The sequence below is a fragment of the Lontra canadensis genome, unplaced genomic scaffold (assembly GCF_010015895.1).
Source record: "Lontra canadensis isolate GAN:19392208 unplaced genomic scaffold, GSC_riverotter_1.0 scaffold241, whole genome shotgun sequence".
Taxonomy (NCBI): Eukaryota; Metazoa; Chordata; class Mammalia; order Carnivora; family Mustelidae; genus Lontra; species Lontra canadensis.
In genome coordinates this window covers 282,962-303,716 of record NW_022631235.1, presented here as the reverse complement: position 1 = coordinate 303,716, position 20,755 = coordinate 282,962, and the positions used below count along the sequence as shown (strand labels likewise).

The window sequence follows — 20,755 nt, the reverse complement described above, 5'->3', positions numbered from 1 at the left end:
AACACATCACTCTGCTCATTTGTTCCACCACACACAAGTGGATCTCGGGCTAGTTTTCAAAGACCCACCTCCCCACCGACCCAGCAAAGGTCTCGTGCGTCTTCTAAACTCACGGCTCACTCAGTGATGTTCTCAAAAGCCATTAGTGGGTGACATGCCAACTGCTAGAGTCAGGAGCCAGGGTGAAGTTGCCGCCGCCTAACTGCATGGACTGAAAGCGGGAACGTTGATTCTCCAGGAGAAACCTGGGGCATTGTTATGAGAAGGCAGACGGCAAAACCACCCAGGTCCCCTATGACTGCTTTAACACACTCTGGACAAAATTTAAGGAGACAAGCGAACGTATTAACTCCCACTTAGGCTGTAGCAAGCAAATGCAACTGAGGGAAGGCATTGTCTCGTTCTGGAACAAACCATTTAGTTCCAGCTACTTTTATAAATAGATCAGACCCTGTCCAGGAGCCCACTTAGCTGGGTTCATTTGTATACAATGTCCATACCCTCAAGAATATTAACATTTTATCTCAGATTGCATTAATTTAAATAAACTTAACGAAAATGGTATAAAATGAACAAAACACCATATTCTGTGATGAATCAAATGAAATACATTTTCAATTACTGTTTTCCCCATTTAAAGATAAAATTTCTGATAACTGTCATTATTTGTGAAAAGACACAAGACCAACAGTTTGTGTGTATTTGTGTGTTTTGGTTTTTGGTTTTTTTCTTCCCCTTAAGGCTATAGCCATATTGTCACTAATAAAGATCTCAAATTTGCCTGGAAGCTTTCATGGCAAATTCTCAGTCTGAGGGTAGTCACCACCCAGCCAAATGGCTTTATACATCATCAGTGCCTTTCTTCCACACCCATTCTCTTCCTGGTTTAAACATTAGTTACCCTGGTTCTACACTGACACAGTATTTGCATATCTCTCCTGTCCATAACTCCTAAAAGTTAGGGACCTCTCACTTTGGTTTCCCCAGGGCTTGACATTTTATTTGATGCTTGGGGGGCAATGGGCAGTTCAAGAAGTATGTTAATACTATCACTCAATGTATTGATCTATGCTATGCACCAACAGTATAATAAATATCGTTCATTTCTTGTAACAAAGGCAGTAGCAACTTCTCCCAAGGGACGGAATTCCAAGGACAGAATGAAGGCAGGAAGGGAGCTAGTATATTTGTACCTACTTTGTGAGAGACTCTGGTTTAGGTATTTTTATATATACATTATGCCACTGAACTGTCACAATCCTGCAAATTCTTACACGCTTGGGTTTATATGTAGCAAGTTTAGTAAGCCACCCAAATTCACAGTGACAGGCCCGTGAGTCAAATCCGGCATGCTTGACTCCATGATTGTCAAGTCCACTAGCCCCATATATCATGAGTCAGATTCATGAGTATGTAGGTGCTATCAGGAAATGTCAAAAATGCCCATTTCGGGGACACATGGATGGCTCAGTTGGTTAATTGTCTACCTCTAGCTCAGGTCATGATCCCAGCATCCTGGGATCGAGTCCCCCATCAGGCTTCTTGCTTAGCCAGGAGCCTGCTTCCCACTCTGCCTGCCTCTCCCTCTGCTTGTGCTCTCTATCTCTCTGACAAATGAGTAAATAAAATCTTTTTTAAAAATCTTGTAAAAAGGGGCACCTGGGTGGCTCAGTGGTTAAAGCCTCTGCCTTCAGCTCAGGTCATGATCTCAGGGTCCTGGGATCGAGTCCCGCATCGGGCTCTCTGCTCAGCAGGGAGCCTGCCTCCTCCTGTCTCTCTCTGCCTGCCTCCTCCTGTCTCTCTCTGCCTGCCTCTCTGCCTACTTGTGGTCTGTCAAATAAATAAAAAATACCTTAAAAAAAAAAAATCTTGTAAAAAATGCCCATTTTAAAGAGTGTTTTAAAACACTGGACAGCAATAGAAGCGAAAGCAGAATGACATAATGTAACGACAGATAGTTTATATGGGAGCCCTTTGGGTAATCTGGTGGATGAATGTTTTTAAATTAGTTTTTCGTAAACTGCAAAAAAAGAAAAGCACTCCCATTTATAGTGTACACTTTATAGTTCACAAAGCACGTGGCAACAATAAAGATAATGATAGGTTACGGTTACAATTCATAGAAAAGGAGGTACAGGGAAATTGAATGAAAGGGAATAACAAAGTAGGTCCATAAGTCAATCTTCCTTGTAAACAAATTAACCCGAAAGTGCGTTTCTGCCACCTCTCTCCTGTTTGATATGATAAAGAATGACCACGATACATGAATTATAGTTTGGGGTTTTGAAAAGCAAAACAGCTTTATACCAACACTTGAGCTTTTTTTGCTAACAAGATAGCTCGATTTGATATGCAGTTCCTGACAACCAACTTCAGAAATAATTCCATCTTCATGAGAAGTCAGAAAGAACCACAAACCAAACCTCAAAATAGATTCAAGGAGAAAATACTCTTAAAAAAATTTCCTTTCCTATCAGAAGCAGACCAAAGGGAAGTTTATCCTCCCACTAACAAAGTCCCCAGAAAGCTTCATCTAAAAGGTTGTACTTTCTAAAAACACCCAGCAGGACCTTCTTCTCTGGGCCTGGTATTTCTTCAATGGCCTATTCCAGAGAATAAGACACTAAACTACAAAGCGCCATGGGCCTCAGAACCACGAAAGAAATGATGAGGGGCACAAAGCAAGCCTCTGGTCACCAAGAGGGTATGTAGACGTTTGTGCTTTTCTGCATTTTTCAAAGCTGAGTTTTTAGCTGGAGGCCGCTCCTTTATGATAAATTGCTGACACCGTATAGTAAAAGCTATTATATGATCTTTTACAAACCATTTCCTATTTTTGCATTCACACGTGCCAAGACAGACACGGATTATTTAAAACCCTGAAGAGAGGGCTATTACATTTAAATTGCCTGTAACCTTCGTGTAATAGATTTATGATTGATGATAGATTTAGTTAAAATATAACTATTTTAAATATATATTCTCGGTAAACGATTCCAACCTTTGCTCACTTAAGTAACTGGTGCATAATCCCTTTTCAATTAAACCGTAGTGCTGCTTTTCTTTTAAGGACCAATTCCGCGTTTCTGAGAGAACCCCAAGCTATTTTTCTAGAATGGCCGTATGCGTATGTATCAGGCGTCCTCTTTTCACTCCCTTTGTGGAGCACCTACCCTGGAGGTCATGTAATAACCAATGACCAAAACAAAAAGCAAAACAAAACTAACAAAACCCATCCAGATCGAAGTTATTCGCGTGTGCCATCATGCAACGCAGACCCTGCCTGAAGACGAGGAGACTGCTTAAATAGATCGCGGGCAGGGTCTCAGCCCAGGCCTGTGCTGGGGAAGCTGGTTCCCGGCTTCGGGCGCGATTAGGAAGCCAGCAAAGTGACCCGAGAGTGCAGCCCGGGTTTAGGGCTGATGATCTTTTAGCAGCCAGGCCACGCGCGGACACCCGCTCGAGGATCCTGGGCACCTAGCTGGGAGGCCGGCCAGCGCTGGCGCTGGAGACGCTCGGAGCCACGGCCCGGGCCCGCCCCTCAGGAGGGAGGGTGGAGGCGGCGGCGCGGAGAAGGGGCTTTGCTAATTGCCGAAGCAGGAAGTGAGTTCGCGGAGGGCGCGGCGGAGAGTCTGGGAGGAGGTGGAGGGGCTGGCGGGAGAGGGGCGCGCAGCGCCGCGGTGCTGTGCTGTGGACAAGTCGGGACTGTAGGACCTTCCGGACTCGCCGCTTGTGGCTCTCGCGCTCCAGCCCAGTCCCCGAAGCCGCGCAGTGCCGCTCAGGCGCCCGGCTGGCCCTCCCCGCCCAATGGCTTCTCCGGACGACCCTCCGCGCGCAGGTAAAGTGACACCGCGCCGCGCCCTCACCTGGAGCGGGAAGCGCGGGTCGCGAGCTCGCGGGGGTGTCGAGGCCCAGTCTCCCGCGAACCCCGGGGCACCGGGACCACCCCGGATACCGACACCGCGCCGCACCCGGGTCCGCACGGGGTTGGGCCGGGGACGGCGCCGCGCCAGGTGTCCCCCGCGAGCCGGCGCGCTAGCCCCCATCGTTCGGCACCCCCACGCGGGCTTGCCGAGGACCCCCCCCTTCACTCGTCCTGCGAGGTGGCCCCGCCACTTTTGTTCTGGACTTGGGATCCCAGGTTGAAACTAGTCCCTCAAACCTCCCTGGCAGCATGGAGCGCAGGGAGGGATTCTCGGTTTTTCTGCCCTGGCTCTTCCTTTCTCCCCACTCACATGCCTTCTCGCGTCCCTTTCCTCTCCTCATTTTCACTTTTATTAAATGGTTTTGTTCTGTATGTTGACCCGCAGAGCTATTTCATGAACGAATATACACGAAACCGAGAGCCGGAGCCCACCTGTGAGAGCCCACCTGTAGAGGCCTTTAATTAGAATGGTCTCTGGTTCTAGCCTCAATTTAGAATACTGCGTGTACCTGAGGACTGAGTCCAGATGTTTCTTTCATTTCTTACTTGAATTTGAAATCCTCCTCAGACTTAAGCTTCCAGGATTTCTTCCGTCCTTGCTCTCCCACTGTCTTGGCGGGGATCCGCCATGAGTATTGAACACAGGAATGAATGAATGATATATACCCCAGATCGCTGGGTTTTTTTTCTTGTTTTGCTGAGGTTGGAAAGGCTAGGGAGAGACCCCCCCTGTTCACAGATACAGAGCTGTATGCAGTTGCTTAGATAAACGTGTTCCCCACTTAATTGCTTGGGCATTGAACATTCCGCCTTTAATCTGTGGCTTGAGCGGTTAGGAGGAGACAATCTGGAGGTGAATCAGAAGATGGCTGAATCCGCATGGTGGTGGGCTGGGTTTGGGAGATTTTCCTGGAGATTCAAAAGAAAGATCTAAATTCTTCCAGTGGGGAGTGGTAAACATTTTATCGATGGGAGATGGAAAATAAATAGTCTGGTTAACCTTTCCCTCCCCTCAAAACCCATTATTTGAAAACAAAAAGGGAAGTGAAGGGAGAAATCCTCCCACTCCCATCCCCACTCACCTCCATAGCCACCTCCTCTTCCAAGAACCTAACAGACAAGGTGCCAAGAAGTATTAGGTAACAGCAGTGGTCTCAGATCTCATTCAAGGATCATGGTGAAAGGCATTCAAAGAGATTGTGGGGGCATAGGGATCCAATGAAGGGGGACAAGTTTAAGGTTTGCCTGGTCCCCTAAAAATTAATGGCACTAGAGAAGATGAGCCTTCGGAACTATAGCTTAATGGCTACAATGTGTAAAAAGCTTCAATGAGTCATGGTGGGAAGAGGCCACGAGGGCAGCAAATACAGTCTTAGATGATGTTATTAATAGCACTACAGGGTCTAGATTTCCTGTGGTGGTATTCTTGGCCAGCCCAGACCCGCCAAAGTGGATACTCACTGTTGGGTCCGTTATCAAAGGAACGAGACTGAGATAAAGTTACGCAAAGCCTTATTCTATGCCAAGCGTTAGAAGTTAGACTGACCGGCCAGGGAAACGAGGCTGAGACAAAGTAAAAGTTACGCAAAGCCTTATTCTATGCCAAGCATTAGAAGTCAGACTGACCGGCTAGGGCTGCCTCTGAAGAGAGCGACGCCCCTTGGTCTTAACAGGCTAGTTTTTATAGGGCACAATTGCAGACATGTACATATGTGGCTTTGGCTGATTGGATGTCTCCTACCTGTGTGTTTTAGTAACGGTTACCTGGAACTGATATCAATAACTGTTGAGGCATTTATTAAACAACAAAATGTTTACCTAGGCAACATGGAGTCACTATGGGCCAGGCAGGCCCTAGGGGGTTAACATGTTTTAACGTGGAATCGACCCCAACACTCATTCACAACCTAGAACAGAGGGTCTTGGAGATCCCAGGACGTGAGGCATGATGAGAGGGTAGAATGATAGGAGGTGTCCTTTGGAAGGACTGTCTCCTTGACTTTAAAAGGGAGAACCCAAATCTGTAGGTGAAATCTTTTTGGCTACAAAGAGGGCCGAGGCCTCCTAAGGTCGAGGTCTCCTCATCACTTGCAAAGATGTCGAAGAACATATTCAGACATTTCAAAGATATCCTCATGTCCATCCGTTTGCACTCTGGAATTCTATCAATAAGGTGAGAATTCCTCTAGTTAAAAAAAAAAAAGATCTAAAATGACTTCCCTTTCTCATGTAATTTCTGTAACCTCCAGGACACGCCCACCTACCCCTTCCAGCGCTGTAATGAAGCCACAGCTGGTGCCAATTTGTGGAACTCATTAAAGGCCATTTTCCCTTATATACCCCCTGACCAAGTTCCCATGCTCCCTCACCTGATTTCCTGCACTCACCTCCCACCTGGTGTGTTCACACCTGCATGTGCCTTTTACCAACCCCTTTGCCAAAAGGCAGCCAGAGTGACCTTTCAAAGACCTATCAGTTCCTGGCATTTGTCTACGTAGAAACCTGCACTGATCTTCTAACAAATTCTCAGTCCTCCAAAGGCATCCATAGTCCTCCCATCCGTCTCTTCCTACCCCTCCCAACTGATTGATGCCTGTTCTGCCCAGTCTCTCTACCCTTCAACCACACTGCCTCCCTCTTCCTTTGTAGACCCCTCTTGGCACCTGCCTCCAAGCACAGGTGATTCCCATTGATGGGAAGACCCTCTTCCTCTCCCCCGTCTCCTCACTCCAGTTATTCCCACTTATTTGTGAGCTCACAAGCCCCATGGTACACACTCTCCATGCAGCCTGCTCTCTCTTTTCTTTCTAGCACTGGCCTCTGTTTCGCTGTGGTTGTGTCACGGATGTCCCTTCCCAGCCAGCCTCCAAGCTCTCCATCCGTTTAGCTCCAACACCTGACACAGTGCCTGGCACGTAGTAAGCCCTGGCTAGCTTCTAAGAGCCTCACTGAGTGACTGAAAGCCTTTTTAAAAATGTCACCACGTAGGCTTCAAACTGTAGGCAGAAAAAGCTTTGCCTGGATTGACATTTTAGAGACGTATTCGTTAAGTTAGATGTATTCACTGACTTTACCTTGTAAAATTAAAAAAAAAAAAAAAGGACCTCTGTATCGCTTCGCATCTAACAAAGGCATGTGTATACTATTAGACCACGTTATAAGCTTAATGGAAGGAGACAAGATTTTTTCGCTAAGAAAATGTATAAGACTGTTGAGGTCACGTGGGAGGAAAATAGTCCCTTCGTTGGAGCATTGCTATCTTACTCTATCACAGCCACTAATAAAAATCTGACACGGGGTGAGTCAGAATTGTCTGTCGGAGGTAAGTTAGATCTGGCTCATGTTCGTGCAGACATGAAAGCTGGGAACGAAGAAAGAGGATTTGAAAGCCTGGGTTGAGGAGGCTGTGTGGTTCACTGCGATGAGCTAAGTGCCCAGGGCCACCGGCAGACATGCGGGCCTGTGTCCTTCCTTTGTTCTGGGGTCCCTCTTGCACTATGTGGTGAGGCTGGCGGCTGGGAGCAGCTCAGGACAGGACTGGGTGGCATCTTACCTCTCCCACCCTCCTGTGGGCTCCAGTGGGTCCCAGGGGACAGCCTGCCTTCCTTGCAAAGCCCAGTAGCACTGGGAGCAGAAACTGGAACCAAAGAGTGAGCGCTCTGTTTGACAAGCCTGACCAGCCACTTCTTCAGATGCAAGGGGAGCCCTGGCATGCTGACTTCTCCCTTCTCCCTTAACCCTTCCCTCTCTTCCTCCTTCTTCCCTTCCCCTCTCTCCTTCCCTGGTGGTGCCCTTTCCCAATGCCCACTTCATCCCTTTTCCTTTCTTACATACCTGTCTTCTAGATTTTCTTCTCTTTCCTCCCAATTACTTCCCCTCATCTGAATCTCCTCTTTGGTCCCTTTGTCCCTGCTCTCCGCTCCTCCTCCCCTTCCCTGGCCCCTGTTCAGCTCCATCCTGACTGTAGGCAGAGCCGGACTAACACGCTCACTAGCTAGCTCTGCCACCCTCCAGAGAAGTCACTCTTCGGTGGCCACCTTCCTGACCCCCTGGTCCTTTCTCCACTCATTCAGCTATTGCTCTGAAGTCTGAGGAGGACAGAGCGGGGCTGTCGCAGAATTAGGCCAGAGGAGAAACCAAACCATGTGTCCACACCGCGCCCCCCCAAGCGCTGCTGCTCTGAGAGCTTTCTGAGTCCTCAACAGGGTTAGGACTTAGGGGCTTCTTCAGAACCGGGAGTGAAAACAGCCATAGGTCAAAAGAAAAGCTATGGCCCCCACACAATAATAATCACAAATGAAAACTAAGTTAACTCTGAAGTCCCAAATTCGAAGAATTGCCTTGAATCTGTCACTAGAAAGCACCCAAGGCCTCACTCTTTGGGCTCTGGGTGCCCTGGGAGTGGCAGGAGGCTCTGACCCCCTTCCCTCTTCGTTCGCTCCCAAAGAACGTCCTCTGAGGTGGTCTTCGAACTTCCTCGGAGAAACTCTCTCTGGGAACTGTATGCCCTCGGCTGCTGGGACTAATGAGGGTGATGTCAGGACCGCGCAACTGTTGGGCAGCTTTACCAGGAGATTGTGGCTTCTGGATGCGGTCCTCAGGTCCCATGATCTGGGTGAGATCTGGGTCTTCGAGTGTTGGAGGACAGATGAGATTTCAGATTTAGAGTTGATGCTGGAATGATTAGTGCTTTGGGGGGCACTGGGTGAAGATATTTTGCACATGGGAAGGACACAATTTGGGGGCCAGAGAGTGGACTGTTAAGGGGTGACCTGCATTTCCCCCAGAAACCTTGCTGCTGTTCTCATCTCTGATACCACAGAACATGACCTTACTTGGAACTAGAGTCCTTACAGATGCAATCACATTACAATGAGGTCGTTAGAGTGGGCCCTAATCTCCTGTAACTGACATCCTTATGAAAAGGGAAAATCTGGACAGAGAGATGCCCCTACGGTCAGTGGTGGGCAGTACATGAACTTCTAGAACCCTGACAATAGTGGAAAACAGACACAGGCTGGGCACTAGGTAAATGGGAGCTCTAGCGGAATTTCAGATGAAGATGCTGTGGACCTCGGCTTCCCATGTCATAGAGATGTTAGCCTGAAGCGCTCTTTTGACCCTGCAACCCCCGCTTTTCACCGTTCACTGACTTTTAAAGCTGGAAGGACACGTGGAGGCTCTCTGTTTACCCCTGAATATTACAGATTAGGGACAGGAGCCCCAGAGAAACAAATGACTGCACAGCCCACCTAGTTGGCTCTCACCTGTGGTCTCCAAGAGCGAGGCTGGGTGCCTTCTCCAAGGGCCACTGCGTGAGTTTATCCTGGTCCTTTCTCATGCCTTTTGAGAACTGTCCAGAAGATGTGCGTATAAATTAAACATCATTCTTGCTGCCATCAGTGAGATCCTTGTTGGTTAGTTGCCAGCTAATTTGGGGTGGCCTGTGCCTTGCTTGGAGTCCCCAGTCCAGGAGAGGTGAGGTGGCTTTGGGAGGAAAGGACCTCCTGGGACAGCAGAGCTCCAGCTGAGGGCCAGAAGAAGGTCCCTCTGCAGCCCCAGCCTGAGCTCCCATGGTTGCCCTTTCTGGTTTGGCCCTTCCTGTGCCTCTCGTCTCATCTGATATCCGAGCCCTGCCTGCTGTTTCCTGGGGCCTGTAAAAATAAACATTTTAATGCTTCCAAATGATTTGACTTCAGACTTAATAATATTATACCGTGCAGCTCCGAGAGCTCTCAGAAATCCTTTAGGACAACTTCCTCCTTCTAGACCAGTATCAAATAACCAGGGTCAGCCCTCTTCCAAATGATCCATCAGGGCCTCGAAAACAGCCATCCGGGCCTCGAAAACAAAGGTGATTGACTGCGAACCACAAGGAAGGCGCAGGGTCAGGCAGAGCACGTCGGTCACCACGTGGGCCTGGGTCGGTGAGCGAACTTGGCAATGATGCGCCTGGAAGAACTTCCTCCAGGGTCTGATCCCCATCAGAGGCTCCAGCAAACATGATTCAAAGTCCTGAAGGTGCCTCCCTGGCTGGTCATGAATCTTTTTCTTTTCCCAATTGCCCTTTGGCTTTGCGGCCGTGACTCAGAAAATGAGAAGCCTAAATTCATTGTCCCCTTCCCATCAGAACTTCCATCTATTATCAGAGATTTCAGACAAAGCAAGAAACTTTGGGCGGCGAGATAGGTGCTGTCATTGGCTTGGCTCTTCCTGTTCGCCTGACAGGAAACATGCTCAGGTGTGACCCAGAGTTGGGTCAGGGTCAGAGGGTCAGAGCGGAGTGGACAGGGTTCCCACTCCTGGCCTCACCAGAACATCTCTCCTAGGTCTCCTGGACTGCAGGTTACAGGGGAAGGAGCCTGAAGCAGCAAGCACTTACGTGAGTCATCCAAGGTCACACCCTTGGACTTGTTCAAGGTCAGACCGCTGCTCTCCGTAGCAGTGTGTCAGGGAGAGCCAAGGCCTTCTGCACCCAAGCCCACTGTGCCTTCCTTTTGACTATGCTGTCGGCATCCTTGCTGCCACTCTTGGTGTAATTCTGCCTTTCCCAGCAATGTCCTCCGTTTCTTTCCTCTCATGCTTGTGTTTCTTTAGGAAACAGAACTTACTTGTCTCGAATGCAGTGGGTGGTGTCTGCATGGATCTTGTTGAGGGTTGTTTAGAAACCACCTCCCCCTTGGCCCCTCAACACGCACACCCCAGCTCCCCAGGTGCTGCCCAGCCCATGGACCTGAAATTCCACTGTTGGCATCTGCTAATGTACACCCCACACCCCTGGTGGGGCATGTTTTAAAGTATTACTGTCCAGCTATACTTCAGTGAAAATGGAATTGCGGAGACAAGGCTGCAGGGGGCGGCGGGGGGGGGGGATGGGGAGGAACTTGAGGTGGCCTCTGCCACCCACTCTCCCCGCAGCCAGGAACCAGAACGAGAAGGATGGAAAGGAAAAACTCAAAAACCAAACTCCGTGTGTCTGCCCGGACATATCTTAAGCACACTAATATGTCGTGTTCTTTCTCATCTCTTAGCCTTCACCCGTGCTGTTCCTTCTATCTACAATGCATTCCCCTACACAACCCCTTCTCCTGGCTCGCTTTAGCTCCTCCTTCCAGGCCCAGCTGTCAGTTCCCCTGCAGGCTCTACTCTCCTGCTGCTCTTCCCCTCTGCCCCCGGCCCTGTGCACCCCAGGCTGGGCAGGGGCTGCCCCTCTCATTTCCATATCATTCTGCCCTTCTGTTACTGAACTCTGGGTGCCCTGTGGTGTAAGTGCCTATTACCTGGGCTGCAGAAGCCCTGCCAACTCAGGGTGGAATTAGCACAAGTGGTTCTTACTTTCTTTACATGGACTTAAATCCATATTCGAGTCTGTATTCTACTGGGCTGCTAGGAGATTCCATCTCAGTCTGACCTGGGAGCCCTGGTCCCCTCTTTAGGGTCATACAAGGATGTGAGAGGATGATGTGCTGCTGGGACAACCAGGGAGGCAGCTCGGTAGGCATTGATATCCTCAGGGTCTGAGCCATAGAAAACCCCTGAGCTCCAGCAACCCTCTGCTTTGGGGCCAGGGACACATTGTGGGTATCTTTGCTAGTGCAGGGAAGTCCCCTTTGTGCATTCCCTGATGTGGTCTTGCTACCTCTGGGCCCTGCCAGGGACCAGGGCGTTGTCCCTGCTTGTGCGACTGCAGACGTCTGTCCCCACTTCCTTGGGAGGATGCTGGCAGAAGGCCGTCTCTGTTCATCCTCACTCCTCTGGGCCACTTCATTTAATCTCCCTAGTGACGAGGCTGTCGTAAAACAAACAGATGTTCCCTTCACACTTCACACACATTCTCCTCTGGGCATTTTCAGCACCTGCCAGGCAGAGACCTGTGGAAAGCCCAGACACATTCTAGAAAGGAGACAGTGAGGGAGAACCAACGTAAATGAATATATCAATAAATTGTCTTGATGTGCTCGTTTGGATCCCCAAAGGCATTTCCTGGGCCTAGTGCCTTATCCACAGTGTTTTCTTAATTCAGCTTAAGTTGACTCTTGGCTGATTTAAGGCTTACACTTAGGGTTTTGTAGGTTGTGCACTGCACAAATCTAGAGGGCTCCACTCAAACGGATTTGGTTCTTCATTAACATAGTTTTCTGGCAGATGTCTGGTCAGGTGTCTTGGAGTGTGAGCTCTTTTCTACTTTGAACAAATTCTTCAGATCTAGTGGTGGCCTCACAAGGCCTATACCTTTTTCTGTTTTTCCTCATTTGGTTTCTTAAATGCAACTAGTAATAAATAAGAAGCAAAATTTTGGGAAGTGAAAAATCACTTTTTGTTTGATGATAATCCCAGGAGATTGCTCACTTTATTAATTTACCTAGACCACAGCCAGAAGCTTAATATTTTAAAATGATTAAAAAAAAATTACAGAGGAGTGGGAAACATGGAGAAAAGAAGAAATCTGGATCATGTCATTCCTGCTCAAAGTTATAATCAAATTATACCAAAGAGGGGTGCCTGGGTGGCTCAGTGGGTTAAAGCCTCTGCCTTCAGCTCAGGTCATGATCCCAGGGTCCTGGGATCCCCGCATTGGGCTCTCTGCTCAGCAGGGAATCTGCTTCCCTCTCTCTCTGCCTGCCTCTCTGCCTACTTGTGATCTCTGTCTGTCAAATAAATAAATAAATAAAATCTTTAAAAAAAATCATGCCAAAGAGTCATGGGTACCACATCTGCATATCCATAGTTATGTAAAACTCCGAGTGTCTGTAGATCTCTACAAGTGAACTGTCTAAAATATAGTGTGGTTTTTGTTGTTGTTGTTGTTTTAAGAAAAGTTTGTCTTAATCTCTTTCTTGGTGCTATCTGACCCCATTCCTTCCTGTTTTGTTTCCAGTGACGAGGGTAGCTTGCATCGATAGGAAGACAGTTCTCAAAGGACACATCTGTGCTCTTACATTAAAATAATCTCCATTTTTTTGTCTTGTTTTGTTTTGTTTTTTACAGATCAGATGGCAAAGGAGCCAGTGGAAGACACAGACCCTAGCACGTTATCCCTTAACCCAGTAGGTTACAATCTTTACATCAGTAGTGACAACTCTTGTTATTTCTTTTTTCCCTTTGTTATGTTTTTATTGCTCAGTATTTACACAAAGATCAGAAACCCCAAAGTCAGGTTTTTCCAAGATAAATTTCTTTATCGCGGTGTTCTCTGTGATGTAATGAAGTTTGGGTTTCTCAGGGCTAAAAATGGTATTAGATTCTGTTCTTGTGATCTTCTTAGATTATATCAGGTCTTTGTATTCTTGCCTATTAATACTTGTCAGTCTTCTGTTTAACTTCCCCTTCTTCAAAGTTCAAAATATTTAGTGTGAGATGGAAGGCTAAAACAGGACTAGTATACAGTTACTGGGGGCCAGCGGGCACAGATGTTTGATTCACTCATGTTACTGCATTTATTCCCTGCAATAACCCTGTAAGGTAAGCACTGCCCATTTCACACATGAACAACTGAGACTCAGGGGTTGGAGTAAGTAGCCCACATTGGAAGCAACCCAGGTGGGAGGCAGACCCAGCAGCTGGCTTCCGGTCCCTGCCCGGCCCTCCCAGAACCACCCTGTGGCGTGTCTGCTGCTTAAGGCTTACCAAGGACTTCAATACATGCTTCTTCATCCTCCAAGTAATCAGTGAGATGGGAGGACAGCCACCCCATTGTACAGATGAAGCGATGAAAGTTCACAGATTCATAAAAAGTCACCCAGACGGGAGCCCTGCTCTCCTGTGTGGTACTGTCTCTTGGTTATGACCAAATCCACGCCTCTGGCAACATTACATGTGTTATAGTGCATATAGGGGGTGACACACTCCTTTAAAAAAAATAAAAGAGTGTTTGGAGGAGAAGAACTGCACAGCCCAAGAAAAATCCTTATCAATGTAGTTAGAATGATGTAAAAGACACACATCAATATAATTTGATGAAATGTCCTGAAGTCTTTGGTGATTCACGAGGCACCTCACTGTCTTGAGGGATTTGTCCTTAAGTCTTGAGTCCCCACTGCATAGTTCATTGGGGGCAGCACTGGGGACAAAGCTGGACACGCAGTGGAAATCAAGAGGAAAACATCCTCTGTCCTTGCATTCCAGAAAGACAGAGCATGGGCCAGCCCTGGGGCTGTTGCTCCCCATTCCCTGTGCTGTGCTCCTGAACGAGGGCCTTTGGCTGCTAGAAGGTGCCCTCAGTTTGTCCTTCCAGTCCCCTACCAAGCACCCGACCCGCACTGCTCTTGGACTCCTCTCTTCCCGCCTAGGGTCACAGCCATCTCCACCTCCACTCACTTCTCCGTGCCGGGGCACAGTGATTTCCCCAAACCTTCCCTAGGTTGGTTTGCTGGGTCTGCCACAACAGAAGACCACACAGCGGGTGACCTAAGTGCTCCCCATGTCTGCAGGTTGGAAAGGGCAGGGCCCTTCTCGTCCCTCCAAAACTGGTGGGGAAGAATCCTTTCCTGTCTGTGGTGGTCGGCAACCCCTAATGGTTCTCAGCTTCCAGTTGCATCCCTCCAGTGTCTTTGCTGCCTTGGCCCGTGGCCAGATTCTCCCTGTGGGCGACCATCTCTGTGTCTCTTCTCTTGTAAGGAGAGCAGTCCTGTTGAATTGAGGCTCCCTTACCCCAGTGGGATCTCATCCTCCCTAGTCCTCTATCTAAGTCTATAGATGTCTAGCTACCCTATTTTCTTTTTTTTTTTTTATTAAACGTTTTTTTTTTTTTTTAAGATTTTATTTATTTATTTGACAGACAGAGATCACAAGTAGGCAGAGAGGCAGGCAGAGAGAGGAGGAAGCAGGCTCCCCGCTGAGCAGAGAGCCCGATGCGGGGCTCGATCTCAGGACCCTGAGACCATGACCTGAGCTGAAGGCAGAGGCTTTAACCCACTGAGCCACCCAGGCGCCCCTAGCTACCCTATTTTCAAATGAGGTCCCAGGTAGAGGTACTCAGGGTTAGGACTTCAGCACATTTTTGGTGGGGAGATGCATGTCAGCCCAGAACATTCCAGGGGCTCCTGGGATGAAATCTGTGCTCCTCATCATGGCAGATGAGGTCCTCCATGACCTCATCTCAGCAGCCCTCCTGATGAGCCAGTTGTGTGTAGCTCTTTGCTGCACCTGAAACACCCACACCTTCTCACCTTCCAGGGATACTAACACTGTTCCGTGCAGCGAGGAAAATCTCCCAGCTTCCTCAACTAAGGAACTCGTGTGCTTCCTCCCAGGCGATGCTTTCTTTGCTTCACCCTGGGGCCTTGGTAGTGTCCTTTCTCTACAGCCTAAACCCTACTTTTTAATCACACTGTGCTGGAATTGTTTGCTTGTGTGAGTTCCTGCAAGACTGTGTTGAATGTCTTCCCATATTCAGCGCTGGACACAAAGCAAAGGTGGATGGGCCAAGCTTCCCAAGAACCTGGAATGGCACCCACCTAAATCTTTTCACCTTGCTTCCAGAATCTTCCATGTGAACTGGCTCTGTCATTTCCTATCCTCCCCTGTCCTCCTCCAGTGTGCCTCTCTGCTTCTACACTTGTCACACTTCACACCACCTGGGCTTGCTCCCCTGGGCCCACCACCTGTGACCACCGTGCTCCTTCCTCTTGGTCACCCGAGTTCTTGGGCATTCTGCACACCAATTTCAAATGTCAGTCTCTCCAGGAGACCTGCATTTGCTCCAGCCTGGGGTTCCCTCACACAGACTTCTGGTAGATATTTATTTAACACTGAGTCAAAATGCGGGGCTGCAAAGATCATAGTTCCTTTTTCTTAAAAAAAAAAAAACAACTCATGAGTCTATCTGAGGAAATAGGCAAGTCCATACTTTAAAAACAGCCTGATAAGTGTTACCGTACAGGTGTGTTTTCTGTGCTCCGGGGACCAGACTATCTAGAAGAATCTAGTCTCAGGGAGAATTTGACTTTAAGTTCTCCATGACTGATGACTGATTGATTTCTTCTGTGGAAGAGGAGTTTAAGGCTTCTAGATGTTCTGAAACTTCACTGTTCGGCTCCAAAGAAACTCTAAGGAAGGAGTTTTAAAACAAAATCCTTGGTTCCACATTTGTTTGTTTTTCTCTTCTGTCAGAGGAAGACATGCGTGAGACCTACAGGCAAGTTGGAAGGTGCAGCCTTTTTTTTTTTTTTTTTTTTTTAAGCCTGGAGGCATGGATCCAAAGGCCCAGATGGGGAGTGGGAGCTGTGCAGGGGTTAGGGACAGGATAGGGAGACTGTTCACATTCCTACTCTGCTCATGGAAGTCATCCGAGAATGACCACATTGTTTAATCGGAAGTCAGAGTTTCCAGAATACCTGCATGGAGGTACCAGGAAAGAAATATGTGATTGCAAGAGCCTTTGATATTTTGAATTCCCTCCTATGGTACTGCCGCCAGCCAGTGCAATGAGCAACTGTGTACCACTGTGCTCAGTGAGTAGATCTTTGTAGATCTTTGTGCGGTCGGTAGGCTGGTTGGCTTTTGAATCCTGTCTACTCACTCCAGGACATAGCTCTACATGAGTGAGATACAGCCTGGCCCACGGGCTTGTTGAGCCAAAGGAATGCCACAGAAATGGGGACAAGAATGGGTCTATCCCCATAATTCACGATAACAAATGCTCCTCAATTTTAAACTACAGGAAATGGGTGGTGGGGGGGGAATAGCCCAGCAGAAAAGAGAGGAAGTGTGGTTTAGCGGTCAGAGCTGAAGCAGTTTGGAAGCCTTATTCTGTCTCATGTTCCAACATTAACTTCTTGTCAACCTTGATTCCATTTTTATAGACTGAGGATAAAAATGAACAATGGGTCAGGCCTGTTGATAAATCCATGGCTAGAAACTTGCAAGGCTTTAAACTAAAATTATGACTTTCCCCAAACAAAGATTTCTTTTCACTTTGCTCTTATAACTGAACTATGGGGTTTAAAAATAACTCTCTTCTTTTGTTGGTTTCCACAGTCAGACAAATATCCCATTCAAGATACGGGACTCCCTAAAGGTATGTACACTTAATATAACTACTTGAACTTGTGATTATTTTAATGTCTTGAACAAAGCACTAGTGAAAGTCATCTCTTGTTCCTTAAAGTTGTTAAACAGAAACATACTGACAGTTTAGCTTTTGACTTGTTGACTCTCTCGGGCATGGATTTTCTTATTAAAATGTACAAATTATTTCATTACAAATTATACATTAAATCCCTGTGGCATTTTTAAGATGCATAAAATGAAGAGAACCAGCGCTCTGTGTTGCAAATGACAGAAACCTAACCCAAGCTCATTTTTAAAAAAGGGATGGGACATACTGGCTTAGGCTCTTTGGATACTGCGAGGTGCAAATTTGAAGGATGTTCTCAGGCTCCGTCTCTGTGTGTCTCTCATCTCATCTCTCTGTCTTCATCTGTGTTGGCTCCATTTTGGGGCAGGCTTTCCCTTCATGGCCGGAAGGATGGTCACCAACACCTCCGGCTCTACACGGTGCCCATCAAGATGGCAGAGCAAGGTCATGCCTTTCCCCTAGCGCCCACGGCACAATTTCTAGGGATGGCTGTCATATGGGGAGTTTGGGTCACATGGCCATCCGTGACTCCGTTGTTGCCCTTAGGAGGATGGAGGACGTGGGTCAGGTTTGCACCTTGAGGTTGGGTGGGGGAGGGCATGGAGTTATTCTACCCAAACCACAGGAAAGAGGCCTCTGTTACTAGACAGAGGGGCAAAGGATGCTTGTCAGGCCCCAAAGCAAAACAAAACAAAAACAAATCCAAAAAACCTATCTTTTGTAATTCACAGACTAACGGTTTAGCCATGGTGTAGACATGGCCAGGCTCAGTCTCTCGTGATTTCTTCTGTGGGGCAGTCTGTTGTGGGGTCATCTGGTTGCCCTCTTGAGTCTTTACCTTGTGCTCCGCTGACAGGCCTGAGAGGAGGGGTGGACGGGGTGAGGGACAATCTGATCTGAGCAGCTTCAGAGATGGCATGGGCCCCCAGCTTCCTGGAAAGGTGGGACTTCCCAGCACCTGCCGCTGTGGGTTTTCCTGGCAGTTCTTGTGACCGGGTAGCCGTAGGGTCACCCAACTGGAGGGTGAGGAGGGAGCTCCTTACCAGGGTCCACTTGGGGTTAGGTCCAGGGTTCTGCGAAGGTTCCCCTCCCTCCAGTTCTTACTGGCCAGACTCTTCTCCTTACACCCAGAAATTAAACCTCCAGCGTTTCATTCCTTTTGCCGTCTGTGCATGTCCTGGGAGTGGCAGTGATGTGGAAAAAGGAGACTGAAGGCCAGGTTTGAATCCAAATCCTGGCTGTATTCGGGGAGGCTTGTGGCAAGCTCCCCTTCCCCTAGTGGTGAGTGATTTCTAAGTGTCCCGATCCTCCAGTCCATGATTCGATTCTCTAGTTCAGCCAGAAGGTAGAAGACGCAAACCAGGCAACCAGGGGCATGGGAGGCAGTCTCAGGTGGTGTTGCTTCGACTTCAGTGTGCAGTGAAGAATTATTGAGGGCGTGGGGGAGCTGTTGAAAATCCAGATTCTGGGCTCAGTGGCTTTGAAATCACCATGTGGCAGGTGTGGGGCTAGACCCAGGAACCTGTAAATGCATATCTGAGCGGCTGGGAGGCAGACCTCACTTTAACCTAAGAAGCTCAAGGATTTGGTATGTCCACAAGGGAGGCAGATAGACAAGAGAACCAATCTGTAGCCAGACCACTAGCTGGACTCTGAGTGACCTTAGAATGGTGGCTGCACCTCTCAGGGTCTCAGTTCCCTGTCTCCCAGTGCAGGAAGGACAGTGTTTTCCTCTTCTCCCAGGATGCTAAGGAGAATCCAATGAAATGAGTCCAGGATGGAGCCTGACACAGGCGAGCCAGATGGTGGAGGGAAATCAGAAGAAGGAAATGTGCAAACTCAGGCTTGAGGATGCTTTCCCAGTCCCATGGCAAGAATGGCACTGCTTGAGACAACCGCTGAGCTGCAGTGACTCTGAAAATGCAATGTCATGGTTTGATCTGTCTAAAAGATCTTTTTTAACACCCTTAAAAGTGATTTCCTGTTTTGGAGGGGAAAAAAAAAAAGAAGACTGGTTGTTTAGCAACCCGATACTGCAGTAACTGTATCATTGGGTTTCTCCTGGAATTTGAGATTCACAAAACCTTAATTAAACTGGTGAAGATTTTACAAGTAACATGACTGTGAAAACCACATTTATGGGAAATGTGACTAGTCTTCTATCTTGATTCACGGAGAACTGTCTAACTAAGCACTTGACTTTTTTTTTTTTTTAAGATTTTATGTATTTATTTGACAGAAAGAGAGATCACAAGTAGGCAGAGAGGCAGGCAGAGAGAGGGAGGAAGCAGGCTCCCTGCCGAGCAGAGAGACTGACGTGGGGCTCGATCCCAGGACCCCGAGACCATGACCTGAGCTGAAGGCAGAGGCCCAACCCACTGAGCCACCCAGGTGCCCCAAGCACATGACTTCTTATCTCTAAAGAAATACATCATCTTATACATAATGTCTAGAAGTTTATAAACTTACTCTACGGGTGCCTGGGTGGCTCAGCTGGTTAAACATCTAACTCTTGGTTTCAGCTCTGGTCATGATCTCAGGGCCATGGGGTCAAGCCCCTGTGTCAAGCTCTGCTCAGCGCGATGTCTCTTTGAGATTCTCTCTCCCTCTGCCCCACCTGCAACTCACTCACACGCACACATGCATGCTCCCTCTCTCTCAATAAACAAATAAACGAATCAAATCTTTTTAAAAAACTTCAACATTTGCATTCAGTAATATCTATGACTTGGGATGCCTGGGTAGCTCATTCAGCTAATTATTTTCCTTTGGCTCGGGTCATGATCCCAGGGTCCTGGGATCGAGCCCTCCATCAGGCTCTCTGCTTGGTGGGGAATCTGCTTCTCCCTCTGCCTCTGCTGCTCCTCCTGCTTGTGTGCTGTCTCTGTCTCTGTCAAATAAATGAATAAAATCTTTTAATAATAATAATAATAATATCATCTATGACCTGATATTTGCTAGTATTTTTAAAAACCTACCAATGGGGCCAATATCACCATTAAACATTTATGGTAATTTTTTTATAAACATATAATGTATTATTAGCCCCAGGGGTACAGGTCTGTAAATCGCCAGGTTTACACACTTCACAGCACTCACCATAGCACATACCCTCCCAAATGTCCATATTATGGTAATTTTTTCATCATAAATGTTTTTAGGGGAAGAACCCATATGAATCAGTGCAGAAACAAAGTATAGATTCAAAAGCAAATATAATCTAATTAAGTCCAAACTTGGACTCTAACGTTTAAGTGAATTTTAGGGGGTCCTGCTTTCTTTAACAGAGGATTTACCTGTAATTAGCTTCAGTGGTTTCCATATGCTTAAAAAGTCTTCAAAATTTATTTTTTTAAGCAGACTAACCGTGTTTCACAAAATATGATGCTTCTAGTATATTCCTGCTGTCTCCATGGGCAGTATAAAACCATTCCTCACACGGTCCTGAATGGAGGGGTTCTGAATTAGCTGCTTTCACCATAAATCAACAGTGAAGTCTAACGCAGCTCTAATGACCAGCCTGTTTTTGAGATGAAACATGCTGCTAAACTTGTTTTCTTATCAAGAACAAATGTGTAGCTTCCGCCTCCCCTGATTTTAGAGATTTCAGGGCTTCATTCTGTCGGGCCTCTTTTCTGAGAGCTATTCTGGGAGAGTCTGCTGGCACTAAACTCAGGACTAATATAAGAGTGGGGTTCATCTTATTAAGGTTTTTTATTTGAGTATTGTTGACATGTAATGTTACATTAGTT

The 20,755-nt window shown here is 47.5% G+C and overlaps 1 long non-coding RNA gene across 1 annotated transcript; it reads left to right on the top strand.

Moving 5' to 3' along the window:
* Positions 1 to 3,795: 3,795 nt before the first annotated feature.
* Positions 3,796 to 16,943, top strand: LOC116862422. Its single transcript, XR_004381631.1, has 3 exons — positions 3,796 to 3,838; positions 12,914 to 12,972; positions 16,904 to 16,943. It is a non-coding gene; the product is annotated as an uncharacterized LOC116862422 (long non-coding RNA).
* Positions 16,944 to 20,755: the final 3,812 nt, after the last annotated feature.